A 12,987-nucleotide genomic window follows, 5' to 3' on the forward strand; every position below is an offset into this window, starting at 1 on the left:
AATGAAGAATCTTAGCATGCTTCTTTAACTCCCAATGCCACTACAAGGATTATATTATAATATACATTTTAAAAAAAACTGAATTTATAAAATCAGTTTTTATAAACATGATTTTATAAAACACATATTATAAACTTGTATATTATTTGTTATGTATATTTTATAAAACCAATTTTTATAAAATGTAACATAACTTAATAAATTATTTAACCTATAAATAATTAAATCCTTGTTAAATAAGTTATTCCATAACTTATATATAAACATGTCAAGTAACATTATTTAAGAAACCTTTTTCTTAAAATTCAAGTGTCGCGTATTTAATCAATGATTCACTCATTAAGATCAAATACTAATAAGGTGTCGGTAAGTTTGTTATTGGGTATGACCCGACTTGGATCATAACACATTAGCTGCATTACTTTAATATGTCTCTCGGGCATACGAAATACCTTCAATCTCCCACTTGAACGAGAAACATAAGAAATTAATGCAAGTGATGGATACCACCTAACGACCGTCCATCACCCCCAATATGTTATGACTTTGTGCCATTCAATAACATCATCCCTTTCGAGTTCCCATCTCGAATATGAATAGGTGAATCTTTCATTATATCCTTTTGTCCTAGATGTCATGTTAAATCCAAGAGATACAGAGTGATCACTCTCTTTTAGATTTAACTTTATCAGGCCTTAGACATCTGACTCTCAACGAATAAGAGGGACAAATTCCATCTTGACTACATACGTCCTAAATATGTACCTTGCATTATACCTGAGCTCTTCCTTGTGAACTACCATATTTCAGAATAGCGAAGGAAAGAATCAAGGCACAATACTTGGTAGATATCCGAATCCAATATGTATCTCAGGTCAGAGGATACAATGATATTCCCCTTTACTCAAGATTACATGTGATCAACCACAAAGGCTCCATTTAGTAAATCTTGAGGGCGGGTCTTCCAATATTTGTATCCCACAAATATCTATGTACCTTGGTAGCAACCTTGCACCACATTCAGTCCGTGAATGTATACCAATCCGAGTTCATAATAGTCTAAACCTCACATTTGCTCCCACAAACGTGATCGACTACGGAATTTAGAATAATTACTTATTCATGGATAAAATATGCAAAATAGGAACATAACTCAAAATAAATTAATACCATAATTATATTAATGAGTTTGAACAATTTCGTTCCATTACAATACTTAAAACAGATCATGACCAATCACTAGAATATCGAAGCCCTAATGCACAAACATGTCCTGCATGTTTTGATCCATGTAAGAGCTTCGTGAGAGGATCCGCTATATTAAGATCTGTGTGAACTTTGCGAATACATATCTTTCCCTTTTCAACTTCATCCCTTATGTAGTTGAATCTCCGCTCAATGTGACGGGTCCTTTGGTGAGCACGAGGTTCCTTGATTTGAGCAATCGCACCCTCGTTGTCACAAAAGATCTCAAGAGGGTCCTGAATGGAAGGGACTACTCCTAAGTCGTCGATGAATTTCTTCATCCATGCAGCTTCCTGAGCTGCTAATGATGCGGCGATGTACTCCGACTCTGTAGTGGATAATGCAACAACATCCTGTTTTGAACTCTTCCAAGAGACCGCACCTCCATTTAATGTGAAGACATAACCGGATTGTGATCGAGAATCATCACGATCAGTTTGGAAACTCGCATCTACGTAACCTTTCACAGCGAGCTCCTCCTCACCAGACCCGTATATAAGAAACATATCCTTAGTCCTCCTAAGGTATTTCAATATACTTTTAACAGCAATCCAATGACTGTTTCCTGGGTTATCCTGGTATCTACTTGTCAAGCTTAGAGCGCATGACATGTCCGGTCTAGTACATATCATTGCATACATGATTGACCCAATAGCAGATGCATATGGGACTTTCTTCATTCTCTCCTGTTCATCTTTCGTGGTGGGACACTGAGATGAACTAAGGAGTGTTCCTCTTTGAATAGGTACTAAACCTTTCTTAGAGTTCTCCATCTTGAACCTTTTCAAGATCTTTTCAATGTATGCACTTTGATTCAAACCTATCAATTTCTTGGATCTATCTCTGTAGATCCCAATCCCCAAGACATATTGTGCTTCTCCAAGATCCTTAATGGAGAAGCATTTACTTAGCCAAGTTTTAACACTTTGCATTTTCGGAATATCATTTCCAAATAACAATATATCATCCACATATAGTACAAGGAACATGATTGTGCTCCCACTAGCCTTCTTGTATACACAAGCTTCATCACCATTTTTAATGAAGCCAAATTTCTTGGCTTCCTCATTAAAACGATGATTCCACATTCTAGATGCTTGTTTCAATCCGTAGATTGACTTCTTTAACTTGCATACCCTTTTAGGACACTTCGGATCAACAAAACCTTCAGGCTGAACCATATAGACATCTTCCTCAAGATGTCCATTTAGGAAAGCGATCTTGACATCCATTTGCCATATTTCATAATCATAATGAGCAGCAATGGCAAGTAATATCCTAATAGACTTTAGCATTGCCACAGGCGAAAAAGTTTCATCATAGTCAACCCCTTGAGTTTGAGTGAAACCTTTTGCTACAAGTCTAGCTTTATATGTATCCAAGTTTCCATGTATGTCGGTTTTCATTTTGAAAAGCCATTTACAATCAACTAACCTTGAGCCAGTAGGTTGTTCAACAAGTTCCCAAACTTGGTTGTCATACATGGACTGCATCTCAGCGTTCATGGCTTCCTGCCATTTATCTTTATCAATCCTTGATAAAGCATCTTGGTAGTTTATTGGTTCATCCAAATCAACCACATAGCAACCATCCATGAGAAACCCATATTTCTCAGGAGGATTACTAATCCTACCAGATCTGGGAATGTCTTGTGCATTTTGATCATCCATCTGATCACTCTCAACATTTTCATGCTGAGTGCTAGCGTCAGCCAATTGTGTATCATCTACTTGATCTTGAACCTCTTCAAGATCTATCTTCCTTTCACTTTTGCCTTCCATTAGGAATTTAGTTTCAAGGAATTCAGCCTTCCGAGCAACAAATATATTCTGCTCGGAAGGATCATAGAAATAGTATCCCATATCATCCTTGGGATATCCTATGAAGATACACTTCGTGGATCGAGCATTCAACTTATTAGGGACGTAACGCTTAGGGTAAGATTCACATCCCCATACCTTTAAGTATGATAGAGATGGAGGTTTTCCAAACCACATCTCATGAGGTATTCGTTCCACTTTCTTGGTTGGGGCCATATTTAAAATACGAGCCGCTGAGCATAGACAATAACCCCAGAACGATAGAGGTAACGAGCTTCTAGCCATCATAGATCGAACCATATCCATTAGGGTTCGGTTCCTCCTTTCGGACACACCATTAAGCTGTGGTGTCCCGGGATGAGTGAGTTGCGAGATAATCCCACAACTTCTAAGATGATCTTGGAAAGCATCGCATAGGTATTCACCTCCTCTATCGGTACGAAGTACCTTGATTGTCTTATTGAGTTGATTTTGTACTTCATTTTGATACTCTTTGAATGCTTCAAAAGTTTCGTCCTTATGTTTTAACAAGTAGACATATCCGAAACGATTGAAGTCATCAATGAAAGTAACGAAGTATCTTTCACCATTCCTAGCTATGGGCTTAAAGGGTCCACATACATCCGAATGTATTAATCCCAATAAGTCCTTAGCCCTTTCATAGGTCCCTTTGAAAGGTGCTTTAGTCATTTTGCCTTGTAAACAAGATTCACATACATCAAACGAGTCTAGTTCATTTGATTTCAAAAGGCCATTCTTTTGGAGTGTATGCATTTGGTTCTTGTTTATGTGACCAAGGTGACAATGCCATAAGTAGGAATCACTCAAATCCCTTTTGAGTTTCTTGGTGCTAGTATGGTATATTGAGCTACTAGATGATGTGTCATCATGAACCAATTCATAAATTCCATTTGAAGGCGAAGCCTTAAAATAGAATACATTATCTAAATAAACGTGGATATCATCATTAACAAAATTAAGATAAAAACCACATTGTTTTAAATGGGAAACTGAAATAATGTTTCGACATAAATCCGGTGCATACAAAACATTGTTCAAAATAAGTTCCAAACCACTTGGAAGTTTTAATACAAAGTCTCCTTGAGCCTTCACTTGCACTTTGGCTCCATTACCCATAAAGAGACTTGATGTTCCCGTTTCCTTGCTACTTCTTTTGAACCCCTGCAAAGAATTGCAAATGTGAGTTCCACATCCAGTGTCTAATACCCATGTATTAGAAGAAGTAATACTAAGCTCTATATATACCATATATATGTTACCTGAGGATTGCCCCGCATCCCTCTTTTCCTTCAACTCCTTAAGGTAGACCGGGCAATTGCGTTTCCAGTGACCCATTTCACTGCAACCGAAGCACGGGTCTTCCTTGGGGTTTGTTTGTGCAGCAACCTTTTGCTTCTTGTTCTTGTTTTTGGTTGGGGTAACCATCCTCCCCTTTCCCTTGCCTTGATGGGCGGGTCCTTTCTTCTTAGCCGCCTTTGTCTTAGAGGTGTTGTTACCTTTGGACCCACTATCATTGATCATTAGCACGGGTGAAGCCCTCTTACCCATGCTAGTTTCGGCCGTCCTTAACATGCCATGAAGTTCACCAATGGTCTTATCCATCCCATTCATATTGTAATTAATTACAAATTGGTTAAACCTCTTTGACAGGGAGTTTAGGATAAGATCAGTGGCTAGCTCATTAGATATGTTGAGATTAAGACAGTTTGCGCGATCAATAAGGCTTTTCATTTTAAGGACATAAGAGGATACGGATTGGGTGTCATCCATACGACATGCATGTAGCGCTTGAACTGTTTCGAAGCGCTCGACACGTGCTTGTTGAATGAACATCTCCTTCAATTGCGTAATCATGTCATATGCACTATGATGTTCGAAATCCTTTTGGAGTTCGGGTATCATAGTCCCAAGCATTAGGCAAGCGACTTGCACCGAATCGGCGCAATACTTGTCATAATAAGCCATGCCCTCTAGATCTTCCTCATCCGGTTGGTTGGGAATAGGGTCCTCCAACACATACGCTTTATCCTCAAGTTTGAGGACAATTCTAAGATTGCGGAACCAATCCATAAAGTTCGTATGGTTGAGTTTGTCTTTCTCGAGGAGAGACCTTAACGATAGGTTGTTCAAGTTAATAGGTGCATTTTGCATGTTGTTGTTATTGGCGGCCATCTACAAAATTTAACCAAGTTCATTTAAGTATCGATTTTAAATTTAATAAACAATACCCTTTTAAATTTTAATTGACTTATTAAATATTAGAATCCAACGGTAAATCAAATTTCGGTTAGGTGACCTTTATCCCGTTATTTGATTTAGCTAGGTAGTCATTTATATGACAATTGCAATCCTTTTGCAACTTCTAAATTATGGGATCATACAATCCTTTTGCATGGCATATTTATCCCATCAACGCCTATTTGTTTCTCATGCTTCGGTGACCCTAAGTTCATGATTCCCAAATCAAGTCGTCCTACTTGTGTAAACATGTAAAATTAACATACAAGTGGTTAGGTGACCTTTATCCCACAAGCATGCGAATTTTACCTTAACCATATTAGTTAGCTCATAACGGTTAGGTGACCTTTATCCCATTATGAGTTCCCTACTATGTTTAAGTGTCCCACAAAAGGATGGCGTTAAACTTGTTTACCTTGTCGATTAAGGGATTTTAAGTTTTCGTTAATTCTAGTTTAAGAAAACATTTATGCCATACACCAACATGCATTTAGTGTATGGTTCATTTGAAATCCATTTTCAAGTCTTGTAATTTGCCAATTACTTGATATAAACCATTTTATATATTTGTGATCCTTTTCTTGTTCTTAATAACCATTTATTAAGGTCTTTAGTTGCTTTTAATTTAACCAATTAAATTGTCGTCTTGCATGTTATTAATACGTCTAATTTAACCAATTAAATTGTCGTTTTTCTTGTTGTTATCTTGTGATTAATTGTATCAACCAAACATACAATACAATAAACAAACAAACAACCACACATGCAAAACAAGTATGTTCACAATCTAGCCATTTTGGTGGACATTTGTTTAGCCGAAAACAAATGTCACCGGGTTAAGGGGTAATAATACAAAGTAAGAGATTTCAAATCCCCCACTTAACCTTGCATCCATATGTTCCTTGTGTTCTTCAAGTCTTCATCATCTTGTATCTTCATTTTACAAAATATGTATCCTAATACATTTTTATCTAGAAAATGAAAATACAACCTATTCTATTTTACATACCAAATATAAAACAAATTACATAGCCAAAATAAATATTACATCCAATTGAATGAATTAATATTACATACCAAATGAATATTACAAATTAACCAAACATACAACCATAACATGCATTCAACACAAGGTCAAGGCTATGATTGTGAACATGAACATGCAACCAAATATGACCAAATGAAAGAGCCCAAAACCCACTTTTGGAACCCTAACAATTCGGCCTAACACATAAACCCACCCAAACCCATTGATTTTTGCAATCTACATTCATGCATGTTCATAGATTGCAAATATAGTGGGTTTAAAACAACATTACGAAGCATATTTCAACAACCTCGGCTCTAGATACCATTGTAGTGATTTAACAAGTTTGAGAAGTATTAAAACCATTTAAGAATCATTATAAAACGGAAGCGTGTAATTATCAAATTTTACTTGTTGAACTTTAAGCCAATTAAAGCTAAATCCCAATAGGATCAAGTTGTGAATATATACTTACAAATTAACAAGAAAGGGAAGAGTAATATACCTCCTTAAAACCAATTTAAGGGCTGTCCAAAATGGTAGTAAGATGATGAACAAAAGTGTAGAACTTCAAGCCTTTGATCCTCCAACACCACCCTTAAGTTAGCTAGACTTTATAAACTTAACACCCTTGTTAATCTAGCTTGAAAACCCACCTTTCTGCCTTGGAATAAAATCGGCCAGCAGCTCCCAAGAAGATGATGATGAATGAAGTTTCAAAACTATGAAACCTCAAGGGATAATACCCCAAACTTGTACCCAACACCCTAGCCTTTAGTTAGGATTTAAAGACACTTGATTTTAGCTTGCAAAACTATGTTTGGAACTCCCTCTTGAGTCGCAAAAATCACGGCCAGAATAGGCTGCAATGTGCAGTTTTTTTTGCTCAACAACTCAATGTGTTTTCATGTATTGGTAAGCATTTAGACATGTATCATGCATATAGATACTAGGAAAAGTATGGGGCATTCAATGAAGAATCTTAGCATGCTTCTTTAACTCCCAATGCCACTACAAGGATTATATTATAATATACATTTTAAAAAAAACTGAATTTATAAAATCAGTTTTTATAAACATGATTTTATAAAACACATATTATAAACTTGTATATTATTTGTTATGTATATTTTATAAAACCAATTTTTATAAAATGTAACATAACTTAATTAATTATTTAACCTATAAATAATTAAATCCTTGTTAAATAAGTTATTCCATAACTTATATATAAACATGTCAAGTAACATTATTTAAGAAACCTTTTTCTTAAAATTCAAGTGTCGCGTATTTAATCAATGATTCACTCATTAAGATCAAATACTAATAAGGTGTCGGTAAGTTTGTTATTGGGTATGACCCGACTTGGATCATAACACATTAGCTGCATTACTTTAATATGTCTCTCGGGCATACGAAATACCTTCAAGTGTGATAACTGTTGTTGTACGAGAATTCGGTGAGTGGCAAATGCCTTTCCCAGGCCTTTCCAAAATAAATGACACATGCACGCAGCATGTCCTCCAAGGTCTGAATCGTTCGTTCACTTTGCCCGTCAGTCTGAGGATGATAAGTAGTACTCATGTCAAGATGAGTTCCCATGGCTTCTTGCAAAGAACGCCAAAATCTAGAAGCAAAATGGGGATTGCGATCGGAGATGATCGATAAAGGTACACCATGACGAGATACAACCTCTTTGATGTATAAGTGAGCAAGTCTCTCCATTGTATCAGTTTCCTTCATCGCTAGAAAGTGTGCAGATTTGGTAAGGCGGTCAACAATAACCCAAATAGTATCGTATCCGCCCACCGTCTTTGGTAGCTTAGTAATGAAATCCATTGTTATCCTTTCCCACTTCCATTGTGTGATCTCCGGTTGCTGAAGTAAACCAGAAGGTCTCTGATGCTCGGCTTAAACCTTCGAGCAAGTCAAACACTTACCAACATAAGTCGCAACGTCCTTCTTAAGATTCGGCCACCAATACTGTTCTTTAATGTCGTGGTACATCTTGCCCGCACCGGGGTGAATTGAATATCTCGATTTGTGTGCTTCATCAAGTATCAGGTTTCGTAGATCTCCATAATAAGGTACCCAAATTCTTCCGGCATAACATCGGAGTCCAGACTCCCTAACCTTGAATCGAGAGACAAGTATGTTCAAATGTTCATGAGATATATTCTCCTCCTTGAGAGCCTCAACTTGGGCTACTCTGATCTGGTTGTTGAGGTTCGAATGAATGGTGATGTTCAGAGCCCTAACACGAAGAGGTGTCGTCCTCTCCTTTCGGCTTAAAGCGTCAGCTACAACATTGGCCTTGCCAGGGTGATAACGGAGTTCACAATCATAGTCGTTGAGCGTCTCGATCCATCGACGCTGTCTCATATTCAGTTGCTTCTGATCAAAGATGTGCTGGAGACTCTTGTGGTCGGTGAAGATAGTGCTCTTAGTTCCATACAAATAATGTCTCCACAATTTGAGTGCAAAGACAACGGCTCCAAGTTCAAGATCATGTGTAGTGTAGTTCCGCTCGTGAATCTTCAATTGGCGGGAGGCATATGTAATAACCTTTGATCGTTGCATCAGTACACAACCAAAACCGCTCTTCGATGCATCACAATAAACAACAAAGTCATCACTGCCTTCAGGAAGTGATAGGATAGGTGCGGTGGTTAACTTCTTCTTCAAAGTTTGGAATGCTGATTCGTGTGTGGGTTCCCAAATGAACTTCTTGCCCTTGTGAGTCAGCGCGGTCAAAGGACGCGCAATCAGAGAAAATCCTTCGATGAATCTTCGGTAGTAACCGGCGAGACCTAGGAATTGGCGAATATGCGTTGGAGTAGTGGGGGTCTCCCACTTGCTGATGGCTTCAATCTTGGCGGGATCAACTTTGATACCCTGGTCGCTCACAACATGACCCAAAAACTGTACTTCCTTCAACCAAAATTCACACTTGGAGAATTTGGCGTAAAGTTGCTCTTGTCTTAAGAGTTCAAGCACTAATCGGAGGTGTTGCTCATGTTCTTCTTCGCTCTTAGAGTAGATGAGGATATCATCTATGAAGACGATAACAAACTTTTCCAAGTAAGGCTTGCAGACACGATTCATGAGGTCCATGAACACGGCAGGTGCATTTGTCAAACCGAATGGCATCACGAGAAACTCATAATGACCATAACGGGTTCTGAATGCAGTCTTCATCACGTCACTTTCCTTCACCCTCAGCTGGTGATATCCGGATCGCAAATCGATCTTTGAATAAATGCTCGATCCTTGTAGTTGATCAAAAAGATCGTCAATTCGTGGAAGAGGATACCGATTCTTGATTGTCAATTTATTGAGCTCACGGTAGTCGATACACATACCAAAGGATCCATCCTTCTTCTTCACAAACAGAACAGGTGCGCCCCAAGGCGAGAAACTTGGTTGGATAAATCCTCGGTCAAGTAGCTCTTGTAGTTGACTCTGTAATTCTTACATCTCAGAAGGTGCGAGTCTATAAGGTGCGCGAGCTACAGGTGCAGCTCCTGGCACTAAGTCAATCTGAAACTCTACTGCTCTCTGCGGCGGTAATCCAGGCAATTCTTCTGGGAAGACATCGGAGAATTCTTTCACAATTTGAACGTCGTTCACGCTCTTCACCTTAGTTTCTACCGCTTTCACATGTGCTAGGACAGCAAAACGTCCCTTCTTCATAATCTTTTGCGCTTTCACGCAACTAATGAGGTTCAACTTCGAGGTACATCTCTCTCCATAGATAACCAGTGGTTCGCCATCTCCTTGTGGTATGCGAAGTGCTTTATCTCCACAGATAATATCGGCCTTTATCTTGCTCAACCAATCCATACCGACAATCATGTCAAAACTTCCCAGTTTGATAGGTATCAAGTCAATTTCGAAATCTGCACCAGCTATGTTGATAACAGCTCCACGACTAATATGGCCAACCTTTTCAAGTTTTCCATTTGCGACCTCGAGAAGCATACTCTCTTTTAACGGGACTAATGACCAATTAATCTTACCGCAAAAATGTCTACATACATAACTTCTATCCGCACCAGTATCAAACAAGACAGAAGCTAAAATATTGTTGATTTTGAATATACCTGTCACCAAGTCGGGGTTATCGCGTGCATCCCTTGCATTAACATTGAAGGCTCTACCTCGGGGTGGTCCTCCGTCTTTTCGCTTGTTTGGGCACGCGTTTCTAAAATGGCCCGTCTGTCCACATTTGTAGCACTTCTTAGGTCCATTGGTGTTCGGCTTCCCATTCAAAGTAGTGACCTTGCAGTCCTTCCCGATGTGCCCAGCCCGTTGGCACTTCTCACAGACAACATTGCAATACCCAGTGTGGTGTTTGTAGCACCGTTTGCATTGTGGTAAGGTTCCTTTGTAGTTCAGGTTGGTGTTGGTGTTGTTGTTGGGATTAGGGTTTCCACCATTGTTGTGCCTCTTGGCGAGGGTTTGATCGTAGTTTCTCCCCCTGTTGTTGTTGTTGTTGTTGTTGTTGTTGTTGTTGTTGTTGTTGTGGTTGTTGTGGTTGTTGTGGTTGTTATGGTTGTTGTCCCATTTCCTCTTTTCACTACTACCGGCTTCAAACTTAGACTTCTCCGGCTCGTCAAAGATGATTTGATTCTGGAGAGTATGCACCATGCGCATTGCTTCGGGAACATTCGGTGGTTTGGATGAGGTAACATTACCCTTGATGGACTTAGGAAGTCCCGAGAAGTATTTCTCCAAGCGCTTAAATTCGGGGGTGACCATGGTCAGACACATAAGAGCCAACTCCAAAAACCTACGGTTGTAACTGTTAAGGTCGTTCCCTACGGCCTTTAACTGCATAAATTCGATTTCCATCTTCTGAATTTCGGTTCTCGGACAATACTCATCAATCATAGCCGCCTTGAATTCCTCCCATGGCATAGCATATGCCTCACTGATACCTTTCGCTTGAGCTAACGTGTTCCACCACGTTAGCGCGCCGTCTGATAGCGTGCAAGATGCAAACTTGGTCTTATTGTCCTCCGAACAGTTGCTAACTCGGAATACTGATTCAAGTTTTTCGAACCATCTGGTGAGACCAACTGGTCCCTCGGTGCCGCTGAAGTTATGCGGTTTGCAGCTCTGGAATTCCTTGTATGTACACCCATTTCGAACGGGTGGAATTACCGGTGGTGGTGGCGGTGGAGCTTCGAGATTTCTTTCTGCTAGGGCTGCAGCGACCCGTTCGTTGATCATGTCCTCAATTTAGGCGGCGGTAGGTGTGGATCTTCCGTTAGCCATGATATTCTAAACAATAATTTTGACCCAAGTCAAAATCCAGCATTCGATATGTAGTAATATAGTACATAGTAACCAACATGGAATCAAAACATCACATGTCATTAAATAATGCATCTAGGTACAAATACTACAGAATCATCGTACAGCAATGTAAATAGAACATCGTGCAAGAATTAAATAACGCAAAGTTCCATTCATTAATAATAATAAGTTTCATACATCTGAATAAGTTCGTACAATACATATGAAATACATGAAACTATAGCTAGATTACATCATGAAATCTAAATACAAAGTCCTACGGTGAAGGCGGGTGAACTGCTCCTCGAGCCAACTGCTCCTCGAGCTCAGTGACTCGAGCTCGGAGAGTCTCAATCTCCCCCATCAGTTCCTCGTTAGAGGGAGCTGGTGGGGCAGGCGGTGCAGGTGGGGCGGGTGGTGCCGGTGGTGCCGGTGGTGCTGATGTAGATGGTCCGGCTCCGGATGTAGACGGTACGTCCCTAGATGTAAGCGGTCCGTATCTAAATCTAGGTGGTACGGTTCCAGGAATAGTCAATACGTAACGGGGAACCTTACGTATCTGTGGGTCGACAGGGTATGGCACAACTCGTTTACGAGCAGTAACCCTACGACGATGGCCAAAAGCGTCAGTAAAAGCACGACCTCCATTCACCCCTGGAATGACGGTGACGTCGGAACGGTACCGCTTCTTCGGCGGGGTGGAGGGTGCCTGAATAGGTCTATCAGCAGGATCCTCATCATCGCTGGAGTCGTCTGATGATGAAGAATCGGCGGATGATGAGTCATCTGAATTGTGTGGTGGTGGCACTGGTGGCTGAGCTGGTAATCCAAAGCGTCCGAAGGCGGCCAACATCTATCGGTGTCTGCCTGGCGGAATCATGACTAAACGTCCGTCGGAAGTGCGTCGGCAAGGTGTGCGCATGTGGTTATGAAACGGCCCTTCCCCGAACTCCGCGGGGATCTCAATACCACCAATGCGGGGCTGTGACCTCGAGGGTCCGGGAGCAGACACTGGGGCAGGTGCACTAGTACCAGCTCCGGAAGTAGAAGCGCCGGGATCACTAGCGGGTGTCGGGGCCGGTGTATCAGCAGTAGCAGCAGCAGGTGTAGCAGTAGGTAGGGCGACGGGGTCTGAGTCTGTACTGCCCGAAATGCCAGCAGGTGGAACATCCGACATCTGAACAAGAAAAAATAAATTTTCCATGTCAGTATGTCATAAAGCAAGCAAATAATAGGCCAACAGTTTAAATCATGTATAACAATAAGTAGCATGGCAATATCAGTAATCGTACGAAACTAGCATGCAATCGAAAGCAAGTAATAGCATGCAGTAGT

This window comes from Rutidosis leptorrhynchoides, chromosome 9 (assembly GCF_046630445.1).
Source record: "Rutidosis leptorrhynchoides isolate AG116_Rl617_1_P2 chromosome 9, CSIRO_AGI_Rlap_v1, whole genome shotgun sequence".
Lineage (NCBI taxonomy): Eukaryota > Viridiplantae > Streptophyta > Magnoliopsida > Asterales > Asteraceae > Rutidosis > Rutidosis leptorrhynchoides.